The sequence below is a fragment of the Argiope bruennichi genome, chromosome 1 (assembly GCF_947563725.1).
Source record: "Argiope bruennichi chromosome 1, qqArgBrue1.1, whole genome shotgun sequence".
Taxonomy (NCBI): Eukaryota; Metazoa; Arthropoda; class Arachnida; order Araneae; family Araneidae; genus Argiope; species Argiope bruennichi.
Window position 1 is genome coordinate 145,245,336 of NC_079151.1, and position 25,702 is coordinate 145,271,037.

General features: G+C 29.9%; 1 long non-coding RNA gene across 1 annotated transcript in view; it reads right to left on the reverse strand.

Annotated features, from left to right (window-relative positions):
• Positions 1-946: 946 nt before the first annotated feature.
• LOC129971210 (uncharacterized) overlaps positions 947-25,702 on the reverse strand; it is a 139,739-nt gene continuing 114,983 nt past the window's right edge. The window contains exon 3 of the long non-coding RNA XR_008784781.1: positions 947-1,122. This is a non-coding gene — a long non-coding RNA (uncharacterized LOC129971210). The remainder of the gene's footprint in view (positions 1,123-25,702) is intronic.

A 25,702-nucleotide genomic window follows, 5' to 3' on the forward strand; every position in this document is an offset into this window, starting at 1 on the left:
TGTTATCATGTTGGTGCAGCTTAGAGGTAAATGAACAATTTTAAAAGTTGTAATTGAATTTACTTTTGATACCAAATCTAAATTATGGAGTTCTGAAGAAAAAAATATTATCATAAATTTATATTTAGATGCCGGTTGAGTTTAAAAGTATTAAATGTGCATCATAATATATATATATATATATATATATATATATATATATATATATATATATATATATATATATATATATATATATATATATATATATATATATATATATATATATATATATATATATATATATATATATATATATATATATATATATATATATATATATATATATATATATATATATATATATATTTGTATTAACAATGATCTATTAAGAATACATGGGATTTTGAACGACCCACAAATTAACGATAATACAAAATGAAAACAAGGGCACTGGAATATTTAATGTTAGTTGATTTATTATATATTTGGAAAATCAGTTTATTTTTTAAATATTTGAAATTAATCTTTATTGTTCAATTGAATAAAAAACAGGATATCTATTTAATTTCATAAACAGAGGTGGTTTACTTTTAGTAGGTTCGAAAGTTCAACAGCTAATTCCATAGACTTAACATGAGCAGAAAAATCAGAGCCTGTTTTACTTAAAATCGGCCGGTGAAATTTTCTGAAGTATATGCGACATAATTTTTTAAGAATGTGGCTCAGGAAAATTCATAATTTTCATTATTGGACCATTGCTTGAAATTACCAAATGTAATATACAAAATTGATTTCATGGAGCTTCAAATAAAACGCTAATTCGTTGTTAGTTAAACGTTTATAATGTATCTAATCGTTGAACAAACAAATTCCAAGCAATCAAAGAAAGGCCATTTGAAAAATGTAAATAATTTATTTATTTGATTCCTTCTGTTTTAAAACTAATCTGAGTAACAAGAAAAACCATTCCCTTATTTTTCATTCTTAACCGGATAGCTGGATTGACACTTATACAGGCCACATCTCTCTGTTTTCCAAATTTAAATAATGCCATTTGTTCTGCAGGAATAAATTTAACATGTGCCATGCTATTCAATTCTGGTGTCCAAACCAAACCTCAGTTGCTGAATGATCTCGACTCTGTGGAATGTAAAATAATAAATAATAAAAAATAAATTAATTAACTCTATGTATAACACATTTCACATAAACACAACAATAACAAAATTCAAATTGTAAAAAAAAATAATTTTAAGAAATAAAACAAAAGTTTTGCCTGGATGTCAATAAATATTTAAACTATTCAGATTGCTGAATGAATTAACTACTTAAATTAACTCATTTTTCATAATTTAACAGCAACATTTTGTGATCAAAATAATAAAATTTGCTTTAATACAATTTCAATAAATCTGAAAATGTGGAGGAATCTATAGGAAATAAAAGAAAATCTCGTCATCACTTTATTGCCTGCTTTTTACATCTTCAATGAACCTATTTATAAGCATATATAGCATATGCTTGGGAGAATATTCGTAAACTCGAATCGGAATGTTTATTTCTTTCGAAAGAATAATTTAGAAAACAAATATGCGAGCGACTTCGGATCATCTCACTCTATTACAATAATGCCTGATAAAATAATCGGATCTCCTCGCAAAAAAAGAAAAACAGCAAAAACATCTCCAAATACCTTTGTTGTCTTTGTGCCTCACCTTTATGTACTTCCCCTGCATCTGCTTATTGTTAAAAACAATCTATTAAAAAGTTCCTGCAAAAGAAAGCACGGAATTCTAAAGAGCATAAAAACGAATTTTTCTAAAGCTCTGTAAACGCAGTGACGTTATTACCGTTCCCTCGAGAAATTCGCAATCTCGATGTTTACTTTACCTGAAGCACAATTCTCGTCTATTAACTTTTGTGAGACCGGAGCTTGTTCCGGCGGCGCGATTTGCGTCTATCCTCCTGCGCCAGTCCTGCACTGCAAAGCAGAAGGAAGTACCCGGATCAGGCTAATCACATTCATTTGCTTTTCTGGGCAAATCAACAAAATCTTTTAGGTTATTTGAATAATTCACTTACGAGCATGGATGTCTGGAATACTGAATATGCAGCAGATTTTTCTTTCTTGAAAAAGAAGAAAGATATATCTATATATGTTCTGAATGGTGAGACGGTGATTTGTCGCTGAAAGAATTTTATTCTTCTGGAAGATTTGTAGTATCTTTTGTAATTGGATATAACAAAGACTGTGTTGCGCCATGTTTGTACACAGTTCTTAGCACATGAGCATTAGAGTGTTAGAAAAATAAGAATTTTTTTTGTTCAGGTTGTATTCATTTTACTCTTTCTGTCGACTATGCAGTTCAAAATATTTCTATTACAGTAACAAATGTGTTGCTGTCATTCAACTTGCAGAATATGAATACATTCAGTAGATATGCAAAATATGATGCATTCAGTAGATAGTGCTTATTTTGTAAACTTGTGAAGAACAAAATGGAACAATGTTCAAATAAGCATCATAAAATTTATTGTCAACACAATTTCAGGACTTTTATTAGATAAATTGAATTTTTAATCAAATGAAACTGCGATATGCTACCAAATATGAATGGAAGAAAATTCAATTTGTTATCCGAACCATCGCAGTATATAAGGTTCGTTGATTCATTTATTTTATTCTTACATGACTTGAAATCGTCAGTCGTTACATTCTGTGCATAAAGGTTTTTACACGCAACTGAACAAAATGCAAAATTGTTTTTTGAAATTAATGTCCACAGATAGCAATTCAATTTTATTACAACAGTGGAGAAAATATTCTGCTGAAATATATAATGAAATATTGATTTGACTTTCATTACAAATATAGAACTCATTATGAATTAAGCCAAAAATTTATAAAAAGAGGATTAATATTAATGAAAGATTGCACGAAAAGAAAATTGGTATCAATAGAATGCTAATATAATGAAATTTTAAAAAAGTTTTAAAATGTTATTTGAGCAATGATATCCCTCAAAGTATAAGAGAAAAAAGTGCTTATGTTTCGATTGATTTTTAATTTCTTAAAAAACAATTTACAATTTAGAAAACTAACTATTAATGAGCATTTATTACAAAATAAATTAGCTGGTAACTATATGCCCAGCGGCTTGTTCAGTGAAATAATATATTTTGGGTTTAAGCATCACGTAATTAAAATGTGAAATGACAAACTAAAAATATTGTCAGGTTTAAATCATCGGGAGTGTCTCCAAAAAAGCTTTCCCTCATACTCACCAACAAAGATTTTATTCATTCTCCATCCGCATAAAATTTTTGACCTTACGAAAGATTGTAATTACCCTTAGTAGTCCGACTTTTATTTTCAGAGAACATTTGCACATGAACATTTTTTTATCTTAACGTAATAAATAAAACTGGGTATGTAGATAAAATGGTATTGATACAAAACTGAAATTTTAATAGTAAAATCACATACTAAATGCCATTCATAGAAATATTTGTGTTTTAAAATTTGTATATATATCTGTAGATGTATAGGGCAATAAATAGTAAACTCTTTAATAAATTTGGCTTAAAATTTTTATAAAAATCTACACTTTAGATATTATCACTGCGAATTAAATTTTATTTACCTAAATCGGTGTGTTTGTTTACTGTCTTTAAATGCATGCAAAAGTGCAGATCGAGAGACTGTCAACACCCTGACGAATTTGATTCAAAATTTACTACATACAAACACTTTACAGTATTAACTAAATCCGCTTACCAAATTTTATCAATATAGCTCATTAAGATATTAGTTATCGCATTCGCTTGTTTTTAGACAGACAGGCAGGCAAGATATCTTGAGAATGAATTTTGTTCAAAATTTGATAAAAATCTATAAAATCGATGCACTTAAATAAATTTCATTTATTTATTCCAGAGCATTTTTTTTAGTTCACAGATAGACAGACAGATATACTTCCAAAAAAATGGTTTTCGGAATCAGGCAGCCACAAAACTGAATAATTGTCAAAATCTCGGGTTCGAAGTTTGAATTTTTTTTTTTTTTTTTGAATAATTTATATGCTAGAAATTGAAAAATACTAACTGCTGAAGATGCATCCACATATTTTGACATCTAGGTTATGTTTGAAACTCTTGAAGTATTCGCTTGTGAATGCTTTCATTAATCGATGCAATTCATTGATATAATGAGTAATTATTACTACTTTTCTTGGCAATAATAACATAATTGTGTATTTAGAGTATTGGAAAAGTTACTGGTGATAAATGGATTGTAAATGTAAAGGTTTCCCTTTCAAATAATATTTCACATGATATTTCGCAGTCGACTTCATGAATCGATTAATGTTTCTTTCATATGAAAAAATAATTCACGAGTCTTAACTATGAACAGATTATTGCAGTCCCTCATTATCATTCAAATATTCCAGAGATTCCCAATGTGGGGGCCGTGTACCCCGGCAGAAAAGTAAAAATGCTGTTAATAATGTTAGGAAATAAATATCGCAAAGAATTAAATGTAAGAAAAGAGTTACGTACTTTTGTGTCTCTTCAAATTAGAATGAAAAATGAAAAAGAAAAGTAAAATTCAATTTTCTCAATAAACCTGAAATGAAATGGCATGAAACTATATGGCTGCATTCAGATTTAATTCTACAAAATGCATCTGCATAAAAACCAGCTTACTAATGGCATTGAAACTGTTTCCCATTTGAGTCGTTGAATATCATGATCAGTAATGCTCATGATGTGAAATGAAATTCTTTCAATTTTTTTAATAAACTTCTTTGGTTATGAAAAAATACCGTTATAATAATAGAATAAAATGTAAAATAAAATTTAAAAAAAACTTTAAAATGTTATTTGGTTAACTTGAGTCATTTAACTTTCGAAATAACTTTAACTTATTATTGATAAAAGAAACATTTCGTTTCAAAATGCTGTTTGGATAATAAAAGTAGAGGCGAAATCAATAGTAAAAGGATAAAGGTCAAGTGAGAAAAGAGAATAATGAAAACTGCTAATATTTTATGTTGAAAAATACAATAATTCCAAGGCAGACCAATATCCAGAAAAACCAATGTGTAAAAAGTAACTGATAGTTTAGATGTTTGACCTCTATGACTAAAGCAGCAGTAAAAGGAGAATTTTAACGTAGCAGCATACATATGGGAGCAAGTTTCTTAAGAAGATTTTCGGTAAAAACTGAGTTGTATTATTATTTCACTTCGAAAATCCAAGAAGGCGTCTAGCTGCAACTCTTTACTAAGATGCACATAGATTTATAAGTGTCCACTATTGCTGGATAAAACAATACATGCAGAAAATCGATGCATAAATTACTCGATAAATTTATGCACTTTTCTGATACAAGTGTGTTTGCTTTTTTTTGCTTTAAAATACATATTAATTGGAGAAATAGTGAATTATAGCAAGAAAGACAACCTTCTATAATCTTACAAAATATAACGCTAATTTAAGGCAAATGTTTATAAGTAAATTTAAAAGATAATATTAATTATGCTATTATTATTACATATTGAATAGCTTATCTTTTCTTATTCTTTTGAGATCGATTGAAGGATTATCCATTACAGTTTTTATTCTTGCTTTTTTTATGCTGGCAAAAATATTTCTGCGAATGAATATAAGAATAGGAGATTTAAATCATATCTCAACGAGCATGAGCCGGTTCTTCATTCATGTTTTCATTTTTTTTTCAAAGTATCCTACTAATTGTTTTTATAGATTCACAAAATGTTTCAATGATATTGCAAGTAGAAATTCTGTTTTTCATAAAAAAGAAATTTGATTAGCCATGATATTATATCTGGGAAGAAGAAAAAAAACATTCCTCCGTTCAGCTTTATTTACATTATATGCAACTGCTAATCCCGCTACAATCGAATTGCGTAGCATATAGAAGAATGATGTGACATACTTATGCGTTAATCATCAACAAGCTACATCAGCAACCAATTCCTCGGATATTGACAGTTTCTGTGGAAAGGTCTGCTCTGTGGAAATATCTGCTCTGTGGAAAGGTCTGCCCCCATCCATTCTCTTTGGATGTACTATGTCAAATAATCATGCGTCCGAAGTCAACATCCATTGCTAGCTCTTTCTTGTTTATGGAGGTTAGTCCGTAGTCAAAAGCTTCAGTCGGAACTCGACCAGCTCATCACTATCAATAATTGGAATCTCAGTAAACCAAGAACCACATACCTGCCTAATTACTTGACTCCATTTCAAATATTTCCTGATATTGTCCACCAGTAGTCACAACCCGATGCTAACCTCTTTCAATATCGTTTTACTAACTCTTTTAAATTCAAAAAACTAAGAAGCTCCAAAATTTTAATCCTGCCCAATAGCAGGACTACACAACTCTCCAGCTTTCACTACCCATATACCAACAACACAGTGTGGCACTTGAACCTACATATCAAAAAGACCAAAATTGAAATTATCAATAAACATACATGGGAAAAAGAAACTATTAACTTTCTTTATAGGACTTGAGAGCCATTTCAGCGAGCGTATCCAGCTCACTTCTTCATCATTATCTGTCCCTTACCAGATATCACAATCTCCATACTTAATCTATCGCTATCAAGTGCCTTTATTCATGACCGGCAGCAAATACTTTCTGCAAATTCTGATTTTCCAGATATTATAAGCAAACGTTCAATTTGAGCAACATGCTCCGGTACAGTTACGAATAGATCTGTCTTTCAGGGTCCTGCAAGTCCAGGTCCCCAGTCTTTATCCTTTGCCAAAGTTTTCTACTTTTGGTTAACCCACTGTAGTAAACTATAGACTATCATGCACGTATCAGTTCATGCCATCAAATAGCAATAGCATCAACCAATATGTGCCCTAACCATTGACCGGGAACAACTTCTCTCCTCCAAGTTCCATGTTTTTTGCCACAGTCTTTATCTGGTAACCAAACAATACTCCCCGGAACCATTAATAATTGATGAGTTCTTCGTACTCTGAGGATTGTTGATCCGAAGCTGTAAGACCATCACTCAAACATCAATCCATACCATCAAACATCAATCACTCCGGCAATTCAAAAAAATCACCACTTGCTCTTACAGAACAAAGATCAATCTATCAAGTCACCGTCTGCTCACCTACACCACTTCAAGATGCTGAATTTCTATTCTTAGGGCACAGAATTAAATGCATGCCTCTAAGGTGGATAAAAATAGCCTTTCACTATCCAATATGGAGCTTGAATTCTTGCTAGTGGATTGTTCCTACCCAAACATCATCCAAAAGGAGAGGAGAAAAATATTCCTAAGTCGGAATTAGGACGCTCGTATTTAAGCTAAAGGAGATGATTCTTTGGCAGCAGCTGATTTAGAAGAAAATATTAAAGAGTTAATATGTTTTTAATAATAGTTAAATTTTTCATATTTATTTTCAAAGGGTAATATTTTTTCTTTGCAATAACAACTGTAGTTCTGATGCTATGATGATTGAATGATATTGAAATAATTGTATCACTTTATTGTCTCTCTCTTAAGATACCAAGAGATCACAAATCTCTAGATAACAGATTCTGACTTTTTTTTTGGTGGAACGGTATAATGAGGTTTATTGTCGAGTTACTTCCAGTTTTTTTTTTTTTTTTTTTTTTTTTTTTTAAGTTTTTCTTCTAATTGGAAGGGTTCGGTGATGGCCTTTAGGACTCAAATATCAGTTTCAGAGAAGAGGTTGTAACGAATATCATTCAACTTAACCTGGTTGCCTAAGTAAGGAACAGTTCTTTCCCATATGATATACTATATGAAAGATTATATGATTTCAAATATGATACCTCCTTCTACAGAGACTTTGAATATCGGAAAAGGGCTTAGATATCTAAAATAATTTTTTTCAGAAATTAAAAGTTAGGATTCTCAAGCATCAGTTTTTCATTGTTGTAACTTAATGTAATAATTCAGTTCGCGAGGAGTGAAACATTTTAGTCAGTACATAGTTCTAAAATGAAATATAGAAAGCTCATATTATTTCACGATTTCCTCTATGAGGTAAAGTACAAAAATTTATAATGACAATTTTCCATTTATTATTTTAATATATTAAGAAATCTACAATGGTAATAAAGACGTGTGAGTGTGTGTGTGTGCGTGTGTGTGTGTGTGTGTGTGCGTGCGTGCGTGTGTGTGTGTGTGTGTGTGTGTGTGTGTGTGTGTGTGTGTGTGTGTGTGTGTGTGTGTGTGTGTGTGTGTGTGTGTGTGTGTGTGTTTATTCACGCTGTAAACTTTAAAACTACCAAATTTGGCTTATTTATACTTCGGATGCTGCAAAAAAATTTTCTACGATTTTTTTTATAATTTTAGCTGGAATTTTAATTAATTAAAAATTAATCTAAATTTTTCAGTTTATCTGCGATGACTTCAGAAAATATTACAATAATAAAATAATTTTTACATCATCTTACAATTGAAAAAAATATTTTGTTAATCTTATAAATTTGATTGCCGTACAAATATTTCCAGATTTTTAGCAATTTTTAAATTTACTTTTTTACCAATTTTCAACAATATATTATTCTGTTACCCTGAAATTCATTGTTTCATCCATTCAAATAATGTTTAATTGTTTCGTCCGAAATTCCATTTTCATTGTTTCATCAAATAATTAGCGGTATAATTTTGAGAGCTAAAGTAATATGATTTTATTTAATACTTTTATAATTCACAAGACGAATAAAATAACGAACATACAATACTAAGAAAATTAGATAATAGATTTACATTTTTAATAGCTCTATGATGATATGGAACTGGTCTCCATCAGAAAAGTTCATACATGAAATAAATTTATAAACAGAACTATGTAAGATAACACGGCTTTAATATCTAACAACTTGGCGAAATCATGGACATGAATCTATATCTAAACGACTTATTTGAAATTAAATATAACGAATATTCCCAGCAATCTAGCTGATCGCCAGAGGCGTTCTCTTCTAATGATCAAAATGATGTGTGTTTGTGCTTGTGTATCTATGTGTTGACGCTCTACAAGAAAGATTGTTAAATCTAGAACTACCAAACTTGGCACATAAATATTTTGGAAGGTGAACATGAACAGTTCGGAGTGATGTTTCCAAAATTTTAATTAATCAAAAATTAAGCAAATTTCTGGAGTTTATCCGTTATATATCACTAAAATATTATAGTAAAAATTGTTTTTTTTTCAACCTATTATTCAAGCAAATTATTTATATTTAATCCCAATCGCTATAAAAAAATTCTATTTATATTCAATTTTAAAAAATATTTTAAGTACATTTTCCAACAAGATTCGCAAGAGTTATGTGCAAAATATTAAACGTTTTACGAGCGGTAATACAAAAAATACAAGAATTCTAGAAGAGCATTAAAATTATTGATAAAAGTTACTATTAAATTTGCAGATATTTTTCTTCTTTTTTTTTACATGACTAATTATTGCCCTGTCCTTTACATATATCATTATGCCCAAAACAGGTTGGCAGATTGCAGAAAAGCAGAAATTATATTTAATTAATTTTAGGAAGAATACAAAAAAATATTTAAATTTAAAATACTATTAATATGAATGAAAAGGCCAAATTTTATATTGTTTTAAGTTATAAAGTTATAAATTAGGTTATAATATTTATAATAAGAGATAACCAAGTGTATAAATATTTTACTAATAAAAAATAAGAGAAATGAATTGTAAAATGAACAAAAGTCGTCTAAAATAGTATAAATTATTTATCTATGAAAATTGAAGTTTAAAAATATTTTTCTGAATAAGCTATTATGATTAAGTTGCATAAAATATTAATTAAAAATTTTAGCAACTATTAACAATGGTGAACCAATTAGTTGCCAGAAGTGGCTTCTATAAAATATCCTAGTATTTGTTGCTTGCATAAATGTGAGAAAAACTTTCTAAAATACCGGAATAAAAATATTTACAAGTGCAAAAAATGACGTTTGCTAGAATTTCAAATGCTGAACAAGAAAATAATTTATGCTCTAATTACATTAATACTGGCGAATATCTGTAATAATGCAGATTTGAAAAATATTTGAATACAAATGGTCTCAAAATACTTTTTATTTATTTCTGTGTATATTAAATTTAGTATACAGAAATTTAAATCTACAATTTTTATAGATGGATTTCTGACATTTACACAGTCTGGATCAAGTTTTTCGAAAATTCTTCGAATAAATTCTTATGACAATCATGGTAAAAGAAAATTAAATATGAGCTGTATTATGCAATAAAGGGTTTAAGATTTTACAAAATTAATTTAGGTGTCAATTTTGTTTTATATTTACATTTAAAATCTTAAGTATCGATAAATAAAGCTGAAAAAAACAAAAAGTATTAAAATTCCAGGATTTTCATGAAGTATTACGTTATGTAAAATAAATTCTGTAATAATTCTTTAATTCTATAGGATGAATATACAATGAAGCTAGGGTAAAATAGCGTGTTCTTAAAAGATATCTTAAACATTTAAACAAATAAAATGCTGAGGAAGTTACTCAGAAAATAAACCAAATATAAATAATTTGATATCTATCTACTCCCTTCCTAAATAACCTACTATCTCTATGTATTTTGTTATTTCATACAATGCATTAAACATTATCTTTTACAATAAATTTTGAACTTAATCATGACAGAGACTGTATCTGCACCAGACGTATAATTTTGTTATCTTTTCCTTTAAAACTTGGAAGTAAACAATAGACCGTGCCACAAGATTAAAGCCCGTCTGCTGAATAAATGAACTTCCCATCTCTTTCCTTCCTTTGCCATTTTGGAACCTTCTTCCTAACCGTTCGAACAATTTTATAACTGCTTTCTTTTCCTGGCTGAATGATATGAAAGCAGATATTTTGTTTTCATTCTGTGTTATCTTTGATGTAAATTAAAGACTTAATTCTAATTTTTTTTCAAGCGTATAAAAAAAATGAATTTTTTTCAATGTTTTTAATGAAGAATTATTGTTAATTTTCCTTTTATACAAAAAGTGTTTTTAATACTCTAACTGGAATATTTATTTTAAAGAAATGGGTGCCCAGTGTAGAGATGTTAAAGTACAAAATATTTTCCTAAAAAACTTTTTCATAAAAGTAATATTAGAATGGTTTAATTCACTTGATAATTAATTTTATTTCACTGTATAAATTAGTAAAAAATTCTGATTTCTATATTTATCATATTAAATTGAAATATAAAAATTTTGAAGAGTTATAGGATTTATTTAAACTATCACTGAAATTAAGCAACAGTCAGATCTAAGCAAAAATAATGAATCCTTTTTAGATACCACCCCATTTTGAACTTTATCACAGACTATTAAGACAAATATACAGGAATATAATATACAGAATGCAATATACAGGATTTATCAATATACAGGATGTAATGTACATAATCCATGTAATGTACAGGATGGTCATAATTAACCTGATAACCTGGTAATTAACTAATATTCCGTTCATTTAAAAATATTTCGTCATTCCCAGTTAAACAGGTTAAAGTAAAAATATTTGAAATTCAGTTACAGAAAGAAACTGGCACAAATGAAACACCATTTCGAAGATATTCTTCCTTAATTATGAGGAATCGATCTCGGAAAAAAATAGTTGATTTTTCCAAGAGAAAAATGGCACGGAAAACGAAATTTCACAATAAAATAGGCGTGAAAATCAACAGTTAAGTTGAATTCTCATGAAAGGTACCAAAATATGAGAAAAATACTTTATAGTAATTTTTTAAGTTTAAGTTATTAACTTGCTTAATCAATCTTAAAGTGATTACTAATTCTTAAAAAAAGGCACGTTTCTATAAATACTTTTCATTTCTTTTTCATATTTAGGCAAAAAGTTTGCCATTTCAGTTAGTTATGGATTATAATAGAAGATAATCACTGGGAAAACTTAAATGTCACTTTCACATCTGCATTAGTTTTTGAAGTCTTCATCTCAGTTAAAAAAAAAAAAAAAAAAAAAAAAAAAAAGTCGTCGAAAAATGCCCACTATTTTTTTTTCTGTCTGTCACAAATTTCAAAGTAAAAAATAATTTATTCTAAAAGTGTTATTCAACAATTTCAAAGTCAGTTTTCAAAAAGAAAAAAAATAAACTTGGGAAAAAAACTTATTTTTTGATGTTTCAGTCTTGAAAAATATTAAAAAATAATGTTTTCGACTATAAGAGTCATCGAATTGTGACAAAATATTAATTTCAAATTTAATTTTTCTAACTTTTTTTGAATATGAATTATTAAGATACCATCTGAAATCTAAGAATAATACTTCTAGAACAATTGTTTTCTTGGTTCGCGTATTTTGATTGATAAAGATCTACTGACTCTTTTCAAGGATACCTTTTTTTTAACATAGTCGAAAATTCAAAAGAAAAAAAAATGATGCAGATGTTGACATCAAAATTTTACCAATTATTTTCTTCCATATAATGTGCCCAAAATTATTTTAAAAAAATTAAATAATAAAAAAATGTGTTTCTAAATTTATACTTTTTAAAATTGTTTTCTTGATATAATTTTACTATCAGCACATTTTATAGGCTTTTGATTCTTCTCACCTTAATTTAAAATTTTCCTCTCTGGTGAACAGATGTTTTATTGAAATGCAAAACACCGTTGTTAAAACTTCCATACACTCTAACCTATATAACATGCTCCCATTTTTCCATGCATATCCGAGTGTAAACTTAGAGACCAGTTTAAGATAGGCAGCACATTAAGTCAATAAAAAATCTATCATTTTTCTAAGAAAAAGTATAATTCGACTGTATTACTGATTAAAAGGCGTTTTATATAGTTAACTAATGTTTAGTGGAAATTTCAACACAAAACACATTTTTCAATAATTATATTTATTTGTTCAATCATTTACGATTTTCATTCACAACAAAAAAGGTGTGAATATTATTTACACAAAAGTTTCTTCCACTAGTGTTAATTCTAGTGATTTTTATTTTATGACGATTTAAAATGGCTTGGTTGCTCAGTAAGTGAAGTGAATTGAAGCTAAAATAAGAAATTACATAACACTTAACATCAGACAGGTCAGTTACATTTGGGAATCTAAAACAGCTACAGGCACGAAAATACTCTCAAACAGAATTTATAAATCAAATTCCATCTCCATTTTTTTTACATTTTAATTAAAAATTTGTAAAACGCCAATATCGATATTTTCCCTCTGATTAATCGATTTATTGAATCAATAACAGCAATTTAATTCATTTTAATTAATTTTATTTGCATCAATATGTGTTGAATTATGACGATTTCATAAAGGAAAATAACAGGTAATAGCTTAATTAAACGCAAGGAAAATTAAATGGCATCCAAGCGTTTAAACAGCTGTAATTTCTAAGAAAACATCTTGGGCTACAGGTGGATAATTAGTGTATGATTTGTGATTAGAATTACAGTGTTGCTATCCATTTACAAAGAGATGGTTTGGTTTAGTTATATTAACATCCCGTTTTAAAGCAACATTAGGGCTTTTTTGAAACGGACTGGCATCCCCCTCTTCAAACTTCCACACCACACCAGCTGGAGGACGTTTGGCCCCCACGGATTTAACGTGCACTAGACCCGCTTACATGACTGTTCTTCGTTGTTATCGGGTCTCGAATCTGAAACCTTCCAGGTCCGAAGCCTAGACCATATTATCAGGTCTCCGTGGTCCCCATTTACATCGAGAATCTATACTCACAAGTTAAAGAATGCATTTTTAAAAGTCATATGACATATATTTATTTAAATCTTGCTATATTTTCTAAAAAAAATGTCTGGGACCAATGGTGTTCTGAAATCTATAAGATATCGGATTCGTGGTTAAAAGATCCATTTACGTGAATAATATATGATTAATGGATGAGTGCATGCTAAATCTTTTATAGAACTAATCAATATGGTATGCAGTAGAAGATGATTTTGGGTCATCTCATGTTTCATCCAAATTTGATAGTTAAGAAGTTCCTCTAAAAACCGCTCTCGTATACCTTCAAAACGAGATGAGCATCTAACTATACTAAACTGAGCAAAGAAAAAAAAATGTTTTGGGGCAATAATATTGTGACTGAATTTAACCAGTTATAAAGTTCTTAGAGATCATCTGAAACTCTTTCGAAAAAGTGAATATAGAATCAGACCACTTTTCTTCAGAAACCGAGAGATTATAAACCGCACCTCGCAATTACCGGAAAGCTCACATAAGCAATCAAAATAATGGAAGGCCATCTTCGATTAAAACTAAAATAGAAAGCTCTGAGCATCGGCACTTCATCAGGCCTAATGGCAGAATATTAGATTCCGCTGCAGCGTCTACTGAGCAAAAGGTGTTTTATCCAATTAGCGAGGAGTAGCTGGAAGAATCTGAGCGTGCTCTAGCGACTCGCGATTGAGACACTGTGATTGGGTGAACAGCGCATGCTCTCTCAGCAAGGCGATTGACGAGTAACTTTATTTAATCTGGCTTTGTCTTGAATTGTTCATTATAGTGGTCTAATTGGAAAATGTCCTGAAGGAAGAGCACAAAATTCACTTAATTAGAGCGCCATTATGAAAGCAGAAATTCATGCAAAGTGCTGTATAGTGGCATAGAATTTCATTTATTCTAAGTAATTTCGAAAGAAGTAAAAGAAATATATTTCAAATTCTCCTTGTTGCTATTTTCTAATATTATATTGTTTGGAATATAAGGTAGGGTTTGGGATGTCCCTAAAAGTTCGAGAGAAGTGTAACGTTTTCATGCTTACGCCATTTCTGAAAAGTTTTCAAAAAAGATCCTTAGGGATAAATGAAAACTTATTAAGTCTGACTACATTAAATACTTTGGACTAAAATAAATAAATGAGGGTCAAAGACGATGGTGCTGAAAATCAGAGAAGAATTTAGTTTTGTCAACTCATGCATAACTAGCAAATAATTTATTGGTCAAAATTAACTGGATTCGAAACAAAATAAAATTGCCGAAGAGAAAGACAGCAAGAGAGCTTGAGCATGGTGTCTTTTCAAACGAAAAAATAAAACAAAATTGTAGGCAGAAAGTATTGAATGTTGAGAATTTGAAAGTTTATTATAATGGCAAGAGTTCAATATGGTTTCACTATAAAATACGACACATTGCAAATGCATCATAATTCTAGCAATAACAGATAGTTGCTCAAGGTCTTCCGAAAAATTCACAATCTTCCAGAATGCAACTTCCTTCAAATGCTTTAACAAGACCTCTTAGTTATGTAAATATTAAAATCCCATGTGTTTATTCTTTTGACACCGAGCTTTCATAATATAAATCGACATCAATGCCCTGATTGAAATTTAGAAGGAAAAAAAAACATTCACAAAATTTCGCTGCGTTTGATTGCCATTTACAAATTCATCATGTGACATTATTTATGACAAAGCAAATGCTGAAATTATAGCAATCTCTCTCTCAATATATATATATATACTAGCCGCCTTTGGCGACCAGCCGGTTCGCCCATCTTAATGTTCGTTAAAATTTTAATAATTAAATATTTTATGCAATTCCTACTTTAATAACTTCTTCATCAAAATATTTTAAAACTTCAAATTTTGATATATAATTCACTCATAATATTATAAACGCCTTCAGTCACAACGTAATATGTATCTCTCTAATTTTCTGTTAGTTCCCGTAGAATTTATACTATATATTAAAGTGGAAAGGATTAATCTGCAATTAATATAATAATATCTTTTACTGAAACAAAGTATTTTTTTGTAATATGATTACTGAAAAGAGTCACTGAGCGTTTAAACTTTATGGGCACTAAAGAATATCTTTCCTAATTTATGTAATATTTCAAGAATTTGTCAACAAAATATTCTCAGATTCATCATGACCAAAACGATTCATTAACAATGTTTAATTTTAAATGCATCAAACATTAAGAAAATAAAACGAATCGTTTAAAATAATCGGTTGAAAACAGGTTAAAAAAAACTACTTAAAAAACGATGTACTTAAAACTATAAGCGTATACAAAAAATATATAACTAACTTAAATACAATTTAATTACAAAAACATGCAACGAACCTAAAAATAATTTAAATCGAGTCCGCTTCCGTTGAAATGTAAACAATCATAATACAATGCGCATGCGTGAATTTTCAACGCCAGTTGCGGAACGCAAATGCGTGATTTTTTCTACGCCAGTTGGGGTAACGCTATTCAGATTAGAAATTTTTAATTTCCTTTATTCTGTTTTATTTTAATTCAAAAGTACTTAAGAATGAATCTGAAAGATCGATTCATTAACAATGTTTAATTTTAAATGCATCAAACATTAAGAAAATAAATAGAATCGTTTTAAATAATCAGCCGAAAAATCTTAAGCCTAGCCTCATGACTGTTGGGAAAAAAATTGATGCCGTACTCATTTGGCGATTTGAAGATTTTTTTGGCGGGAAAGTTAGTTTTTAATTAATAATTAAAATTCTAATTAAAAATTCAAAAAAAGGGCTATCCTATCTTTTAAGTTAGATCAAACTGCACACGGTGTGCAAATTTGATTAAAATCGGTTAAGTAGTTTAGGAGTCCATCGCGGACAAACATCGTGACACGTAATTTATATATATATATATATATATATATATATATATATATATATATATATATATATATATATATATACAGGGTGTTGCCGAATTCGACAAACATATTCAGAGGAGTGATAGTAGGCATCAAGAGGATAAAGAATCACCATACAACATGGGGTCCCAAACGACGTTTAGGGGGTGAAAATCGAAAAAAAATAAGGAGTCGGCAAGCTTTTGGAACCTGTAAAAAATTAATAAAAAAAATAACCAAAGGTGTTTTAATTATGAATTTTTTTTAAGTGAAAGCACATTCTTAAAGGCAATTTTTCATGTGAGTAACATACCGATTTGATGAACCAGGGGGTCATAAATTATTGAAAACGAAAAAGTAGTTTAGAACCCTTATCTGCAAAAATATTAAAACTTTAAGAAAAATAAAAATTTGATAATATAAGGAATTTTATACTCTTAAATTTGATACAAGTCTGTAGTGTGAAAACTGAGGAGGGTTTAAGACATTCAAGAAAAACTAAAATATTTGCCGGGAAACATCACTGCAACATCGGCACCAATGTTTACAAAAGGTGTTGCAAAATTCTATTGAAAAATTCTGAGGAGTAATAGTAGACATCAAGGCGATAAGAATTTTCAAAGAAATATAAATTCACAAACGACGGTGAAAATTTATTTGCTGGACTACAGATACAGCATACATTTGCAGCACAGTCATTTTAACATAAGAAAGGAGACGATGAGAAACTTTTATAAAAATTGCTCAAACTTTTCTGCCGCGAAGGTCATTACACAATCGACACCGAAGTTTAAAGGACCACCGGACGCGCTCAAACATACCAGATGTGCTTGCGATTTCTCCAGCAGCGACGACGATCCGTACTACGAGATCTTTCAATGTATCCAAAGGTGTCTGATAAACAAGATATTTTATATGGCCCCAGAAGAAGAAATCGAAGGGATTAAGGTCCTGGGAACTTGGAGGACAATCAACAGGTCCACCACGTCCAACCCACGTCCCAGGATATGTATCATCTAATTAGTTACGCGCAGAATTCAAAAAATGCGCTGGTGCAGCACTATGCATTAACCACGTGTTCTGGTGTCCAATGGCCGGTATTTCCTGCAATAAATCCGGAAGGACTTGCTGCAAGAAAACAAGGGACTTTGCGCCACTGAGGCATTCGGGCCCGGAATTTGGCCTCGTTATTTTAAAGGATCCTGTCTCCCGCAACCGTCTATTAATATTTGCAAAGGTGCTGTGGCGTGGACAACGACTACTTGGATATTGATATTGATATACTCTTTATGCTAGCCGTCCATTACCATTCGCTCGGTCTTATATTAAACATATCCGCATATTCGTCATTCGTGAAATCTAACATGTTGTTTGCGAATGAAACTTATCGACTGTCAATTCTGCACTGCTCTTTAATGAATATAAGCTGCTTTTATATTCCTCGAACCATCAATTCTACAATTCTCGCTGCTTTTATATTCCTAGAACGCATGGAAAATTTACATACGAGAAAGTTTCTTCTTCTCGACTACCTTGTCCCAAATCCTCGCATTCATAGGGCCATTCTCTAAGCCAGGCTAATTGTCTCTTCGATGTCTGTTTTTGCGATTTTCTCAGAATAAACATCTCCGGCGACCCTATGTTTTATGATAATTTTTAATCTCTTTAATGCCTACTATCACTTCTCTAAATTTACCTTTCGAATTTGGCAACACCCCCTGTAAACATCGGTACCGATGTTTCCTGGCAATTATTTTAGTTTTTCTTGAATATCTTAAAACCTCCTCAATTTTCACAATACAGACTTATATCAAATTAAGGAGTATAAAATTCCTTATATTTTCAAGCTTTTATTTTTCTTAAAGTTTTAATATTTTTGCAGATAAATGTTCTAAACTACTTTTTCGTTTTCAATAATTTACGACCCCCTGGTTCATCAAATCGGCATGTTACTTACATGAGAAATGGCCTTCAAGAATGTTCTTTAACTTAAAAAAAATCATAGCTGAAACACCTTTTGTTATTCTTTTATTAATTTTTTACAGTTTCCAAAAGTTCCCCGACTCCTTATATTTTTGCGATTTTCACCCCCTAAACGTCGTTTGGGACCCTATGTTGTATGGTGATTCTTTATCCTCTTGATGCCTACTATCACCCTTCTGAATTTGTCGGTCGAATTCGGCAATACCCTGTATATGTGTGTGTGTGTGTGTGTGTGTGTGTGTGTGTGTGTGTGTGTGTGTGTGTGTGTGTGTGTGTGTGTGTGTGTGTGTGTGTGTGTGTGTGTGTGTGTGTGTGTGCATGCGTGTGAGTATGAGGGTGTGTGTGTGTGTGTAATTCAATTTTTATTTCAGCAACATAGTCCTTATTCATAATACAGCTTAACCGCTTAATTTTACATTTGCACTTTTGTATTATTTCATTGAAAAAGGAAAAAATAAAGAAAGTATTTATGGAATACTTAACTTCACAAGCAATTTTACACTCCAATTATTTCTCATCTTTTTATTGAAATGTCTGCAGTTATGCTGTATATTATATATTTCATATAATAAATTGCCAATGCGCATTTGAAATATTTCCTATTCAGATATTATTCCAGTTTTCATTAAAGACAATAATGTCAACTGCCAGAATTTTTTATATTTAATTTATAATGTTGGAAAGTGAATGTAAATTCCGTTCGTCCGAAAATATATGAAATTCTGTCTTCCTAAAACAGCTCCTATAATTTCGTAAGTGTTGGAATTTTGAGAATGAAACAGAATAGAAGAATGTGGAAGTCATGAGAGCTTTTCAAGATTTCAAAAGCGTATATTAATATCCAGCTCAAATTCTGGAGGACCAATTTCCCACCCTTAATATCTAAGCTGACATAACTATCGAAATCACTACAAATTTTATCCTTTAGGACTAAACAACAATTTACCTGCCTTATTAATCTTTCTACCGTCAGACTTCAATATGATTTGTGAAAATTAAAGTATTATCCCCTTCCTTTTCCACTTGTTTTCAGTTGATTACCCATTTACGAACTCATCCAAGAATTCCACATTCCTTATTTCTGTATTTCCATTCGATAACAAAAATCAAGATTACTTCTGTTATCGTGCTCAGAATTATCTCTCTCTTCATACTTTCTCACTATTGACGCAGCCCAAACAACCGTGTAAATTTTATCCCGGCACGACAATTTCAGTTTCAAACGAGGAGTGAAGGATGTACAAAACAAGTTGACAACAAGGATGTTCTCACTTTACATCCTGCACCTCTTCAAAGAGAAACTGGCCCACCGTGATACAATTTATATGGTCTATTGGGCAGGATCAGAAGTGAAAGTGTTTCTATCTGTCAATCTCTCTCTGTCTCTATCTATCAATCTATATATATATATATATATATATATATATATATATATATATATATATATATATATATAAGTGTTTTAAAGTAAATATGATTAAATGCTTAATTATATTTTACTAAGAAGTGCTTATTATTTTACTACGAAGTGCTATCAGTGCTTATTATTAATACTAGTAGATTAATTACACTTACTATAAAACAGACTCATATGACATCATGCCAGTGGATGTAGTTGAAGGATATCATAAAGAAATGGAAGTCACTATAAAATGTAGATTCCCTTTATTGCAAATAAAACATTCTATTTAAAGAAACAAACTTAATTTAAAATAATGATCGTTCTATTCGTGACCGAGGGAAGATGCAATATTGGCTAAGTGTAAGACCAGCTTGAGCAAGAGATCTTCCGCAGCTTTCTTCCAATCCTTTTGTACTATAGAAATTAGACAATAAAGTCAACTCTTTTTATCAACTAACACTAGCTTATGAAAATTGCTTTACTTAGCTTCTGACAATATTAAGTAAGACCAAATTCGGAGCAGAAAAAAAAGATTTATCATTGCTCGATTGCGTTTATTCTAGATCACTCGATGCTTTGACACAAAGGCTTTAAAAACTCGGGATGCAAGTAGTGAGTGGTTGAGGGTATTTCCATTGCCAGAAAGTGTCAATGAGTAAAGCGATCTTCTTATAGTTATGTATAAGGACACAAACGAAATTTCATGCTTCCGTAATGTTGCTAGGGTATTAAAATTTCTTGGACAGTCAATTTATTGACTTAAATTGCTTTTCCATATCCTGGATCAATGTTTGATAGAGACTTTCACAATAATATTAAGAGATACATGTCATGAACATGTTATACATGTCATGAAATATTATTAAAAGAAAAGAACCAGAAAATAATAAAGCCTTTAATTTTCCTAGATCAAAAAATAAATGTATCATATAATATATTAATTGAAGTTCTTGAAACTTGTTCAAAAGGAACACCATCGATAGCTATACAGAGTTGCATCTAAGCGACAGAGTTCAATCCATGTGATTGAAAAACTTTTTGAATTCATTGACAAAGATCTATAACTCTTGTCAAAGCTGATTCACCCCTTAATTCAGATATTATACCAATCGAAACTTAATTAATATACCGACCGACATTCAACATATTGTTTACAAAATGAAACCAACTCATTATTTTCCAAAAATGTCATAAAAAGGGAGACTTTTATCATTCCAAAAGTAATAATTTTGAATATTTATATTTTTATCTCTATTAAGGTAACAATTATTCTATCAAAATCACATTTCTCAAAAATAATTTGATTTAACCTTAGGTGGAGCCGAAGTGTGTTTTTTATACATGTCGAATGGACTTTTATACATGTCGAATGTCCGTGGACTGCATGAATATTGTATGGATGCCAGTCATTGCGTTGAAATATCTGCATATCATTGTTTTGATTGGAGCTTTGTTGACTATTCGTGCACTAGCTTAAGATGACTATAAAGATAAGACAGAAGATCAATTTCTGCGTCACACGTATGACGTAAAATATTGAGATCAATATCAAAGGAAACATTAAAACTAAAAAATGAAATTTAAAATATTATATTAATATATATGTAAGTTTAAATAAGAAAACACCATATAACTGGCAAAAAAAGTATTACAAAATAGCAATTTAGGATTGTCAGAAAAAATTTCTCACGTTTCATAAATAAAGCATGAGTTGTTTTTTTTTCAAGTGGAATTTTTAAGCCAACACGAAAGTTTTGAGAATAACTATGTCGATTGTCATTCTTGTTTTCTCACTACGTTTCAAAATTACAAGATAAACCGGAAATACTCGCGTGATGCTTACAAATGAAACATTAAAATGAATAATTTCAACAAAGGCCCCATATATCACTGTTTATAGATTAAACTGTTGAATTATGTAAATTTATATATATTTCTCCATTTATTTACATTTTACTTCGAATACCATAAAATTTTTTACTAAACAAAAACAAAAAAAGCAAAATTATGTTTTATAAGAGTAAGAAATAATATTGGCCTGCAATTTTTGAAATACCCTGCGTTTCCCCTATACATATAAGGCAGTAATTACTTTCAACACCGTCAACAGGAATACAAGTTAACATCTCTTACATTGGCATTTTAAAAAGGAATTTAAATAATTATATTAAATCCTATGTTTTAGAGAAATATCGACTGTAACAGACTCATTTTCTTTGGCGTTGAAGGAAATATAATTGAATAGAGGCATATCATGTTCTATTATTTTTACATGTATATTAAATTAATAGTTCTTATAACTTCAGGTGCTATTAACATAGTTTTTTTAGATTACTACTTAATTCCCAAAATTATATCCATTTCTAAGTGTAGAAAACTGTAATTGAGATATGCTTTTTTTTTACTTATTGAAAATGATTACATTTTATATAGGAAAAAAATTAGCACTCACTTACTGATAATGCAGTTAAAACCTTAATATCTTGCATTAATTCAAATTTCCTATCAGTTCAAAAGATCTATGATAATTTGAATATGGATTCATTAAACGCATGTAAATATTATTGAAGAGAATTAATGTTTTTGTGAACACTGAGAATGTGAAAATGATTGCATTTTATATAAGAAAACATTTATTTAACATTCACTTATTGAAGTTGCAGTTAAAGTCCTTATGAATTTCCTTAATATCTTGCAGAATTTCAAATCTCCTATCAGTTCAAAAGATGTATGGATAACCTAAATATGGCTTCGTTAAAGGTATGTAAATATTATTGAAGAGAATTCAAATATATACCTCTCAAAAGAATTTTATTAAAAAAAGACTATTAATGAATACAGAGACCATTAATGATAACTTGCAATAAATGCAATTTCCTAAACTGCATCGGCAACTAATTGAGAAACTTTTAATAAGCAGAACAAGCGCTTTTTTGGGAGAGAGATGCATAGCTTAATTTCCCAGATCTCCAAGCAGATGTCTACAACCTATTCATAAATCGTTCAAAGGGCCGTGAATGGCAACATTTTTTTATCTAATTAGAATTGAAATGTTCTTAGTATCGGACGCAACTGACTTCATCGGCAGTAAACACAGCAAAAATTATTCTCTTAGACTACCAAATGTGGGCCATGTTTATCTCGCACTCTGCCTTAATTTCATCAGTTGAAAGCTGTTCCCCTAATCGCATTTAACGGCGCTTTGACTAATTAATTTCTTGCAGGCATTAAAGCTAAAAAGAGGGGTGGGAGACGGAATAGAATGTCATTCCTTCTCGATCCTGATGCATGACCCCACTCTCCTGCTCCAAATGGATTCTAATAATCGAATTATATGATTAAAAGTCCGTAAAGGGGATGAGTTGGAGGTAGGAGTCAACAAAAGCATTGGGAGCGTTGAAGCTTTAGTGCCTGACCTGAACCGAATGTTTAGTGGTGGTCTTGAATTAGTGATGACGATGAGGGGATATGTGGGATTTAGAGATGAGTACGTTCCACGCCACGATATGATGAACAGTAACTAACATTTTCTCGAGAACTCTCCGCAGATAAGCTGGGTGCAGTGCTGGAAGTGGACCGGTTTGCATACGTTTAGAGATTAGATGTATTGCGAATACATTAAGAGATTATACGTTTGTAATCCTTTTGAAGCAAACTTAAGTTCATTTAAATAAGGCTCGTTAAAATAGATCTTGCCAATCCAGATACGTTTGTCATTGAAGCATTTTACCGCTCACAGCATAGATTATGAGAATATTTTATAAGAAACGTTTTAATACAAATCGCTCGAATTAGAATATGTTTGAAAATGTATTATGTTTAAACTTTGCAATATATTGAAATGACCCATAGTGCTATATGAAAATAGTAATATTTAATATTCCATCGTTTTCAAGTCCGATGGTAATTATAATTTCTTCTAGATTTTTTTATGCTTTGATTGTATATAATTTATGCAACTATTGGGATAATAAAGTAAAAAATATATATGTACTTACTTATTCTACGCATTCAGAAATTGTGTATTCATATAATGCTTAATTTATCAATCCTTATACACTTGCATACATACTTCAAAAGAGCATGAACAATATCTTATCACCCAAAACCCGTACAATTACTTAAGAAGTTTACAGGCGATGTATTAAACATGTAATAATTTAAAATAGTGCTTATAGAATTGTTCTGAATATATTTGTAATTCAACAATTGAATCAAACACTATAAAAGTTTTATCATTTTATTGTTGGATAAAACACTGATTCCATATATTATGATGTTAAGCAGAGTTCCCTTTTATTGAACACCCTGTCATACTATTAGGATATTTTACTTAAAAACTAATCTCAAAATGCAAAGAAAAGAAGTTAGCTATGCAGTTGTGTAGCTAAGAATTCATTTTACCTTTTCAAAAAATTTTCTTATGTTCCATAAAAGCTAAAATTATTCATTCGATATTATTATTTGTTTTCACTTGAGTTTTCATCTGCTTTCATAATTATCTCTACTGTTAACAATTCTTCACAGTATTAGATTTTTCTTTTCGCGTCTCGATAGATGATGCCAACAGGACACCGTAAAATATAGTTTCGCATGTAGTATGCTGATTTTTATTCTAATGGATACCCGTAAATCAAAAAAGCGTTTATACTGAAAACAGCGTTGTATGTTTGCTCAATTTTTATTTCTCAATTTCTTCGAGAATCAATAAACTACGATATTTTTATATGTTTGTAAGTTTAAGACTATGCGTTTCATTCATTCTCTATCCACCTTTTGTAATCAGCTTGTTCTCAGCGAGTAATGCTCTCACGTAAAACATTTAAATAAATGTGTGTGTTTTTTGTGTGTGTGATTTGGTAGCTTAATAGTTCCTTCAGCAAAATATTTTTTATCTTCAAATTTTGATAGAGCGTAATTTATTCTATTATAGAAACTGTGAAACCTTATACGGACCTGTTCGTTGTATTATGTAACTCTCCAATTCTCGGTCAGCTCTCGTAAAATTTGAACTTTGTAACTCGTAATTAAAGTTATTAAACTCCAACTAATACAAAATAATTTGCTGAAGCCAAATATATTTTTTAAAAAATATGAGCATAGAAAATTGAAACGTTATGCACCGAGGTTTCATGTGCACGACAGAATATTTTTCTGCCATGTATGCAATATTTCAAGGAATTATTCAATAAATATTTCTCCGATTCAACATAAAATGCAGTTTTAGTTGTATTTTTAAAAGGATTTAATAATAAAAGATAAAAGAATAATTGACATGAATAATATTTTTTTTTTTTTTTTTGCTCCAAATGAATTATATTCAGTAAAAAAAAAAAATGAATCTCCAACTTTTAAATAATAATAATACTAAACAAACTTCAACGACTAATGATAACTGAGTTATTCAACGACTAATGCTAACTGAGTTATTAAGTTTTGATTACAAATATTTTAGGCAACAAAAATTTCATAATTGAAGGCTTTTCAACCATCGGGAAACTAGGAGTACTGATTCCCATATTTTCTTTCAGACGATTAATGAAGTGCTAAAATCGAGCGTTTTTATAAAATGATAATATTTAAATTGAAATTCACATAGTTTAAATTACATGAAAGTGAAAACATTTTTTTATTTATAATATTAAAAAATATTAAAATTTTAT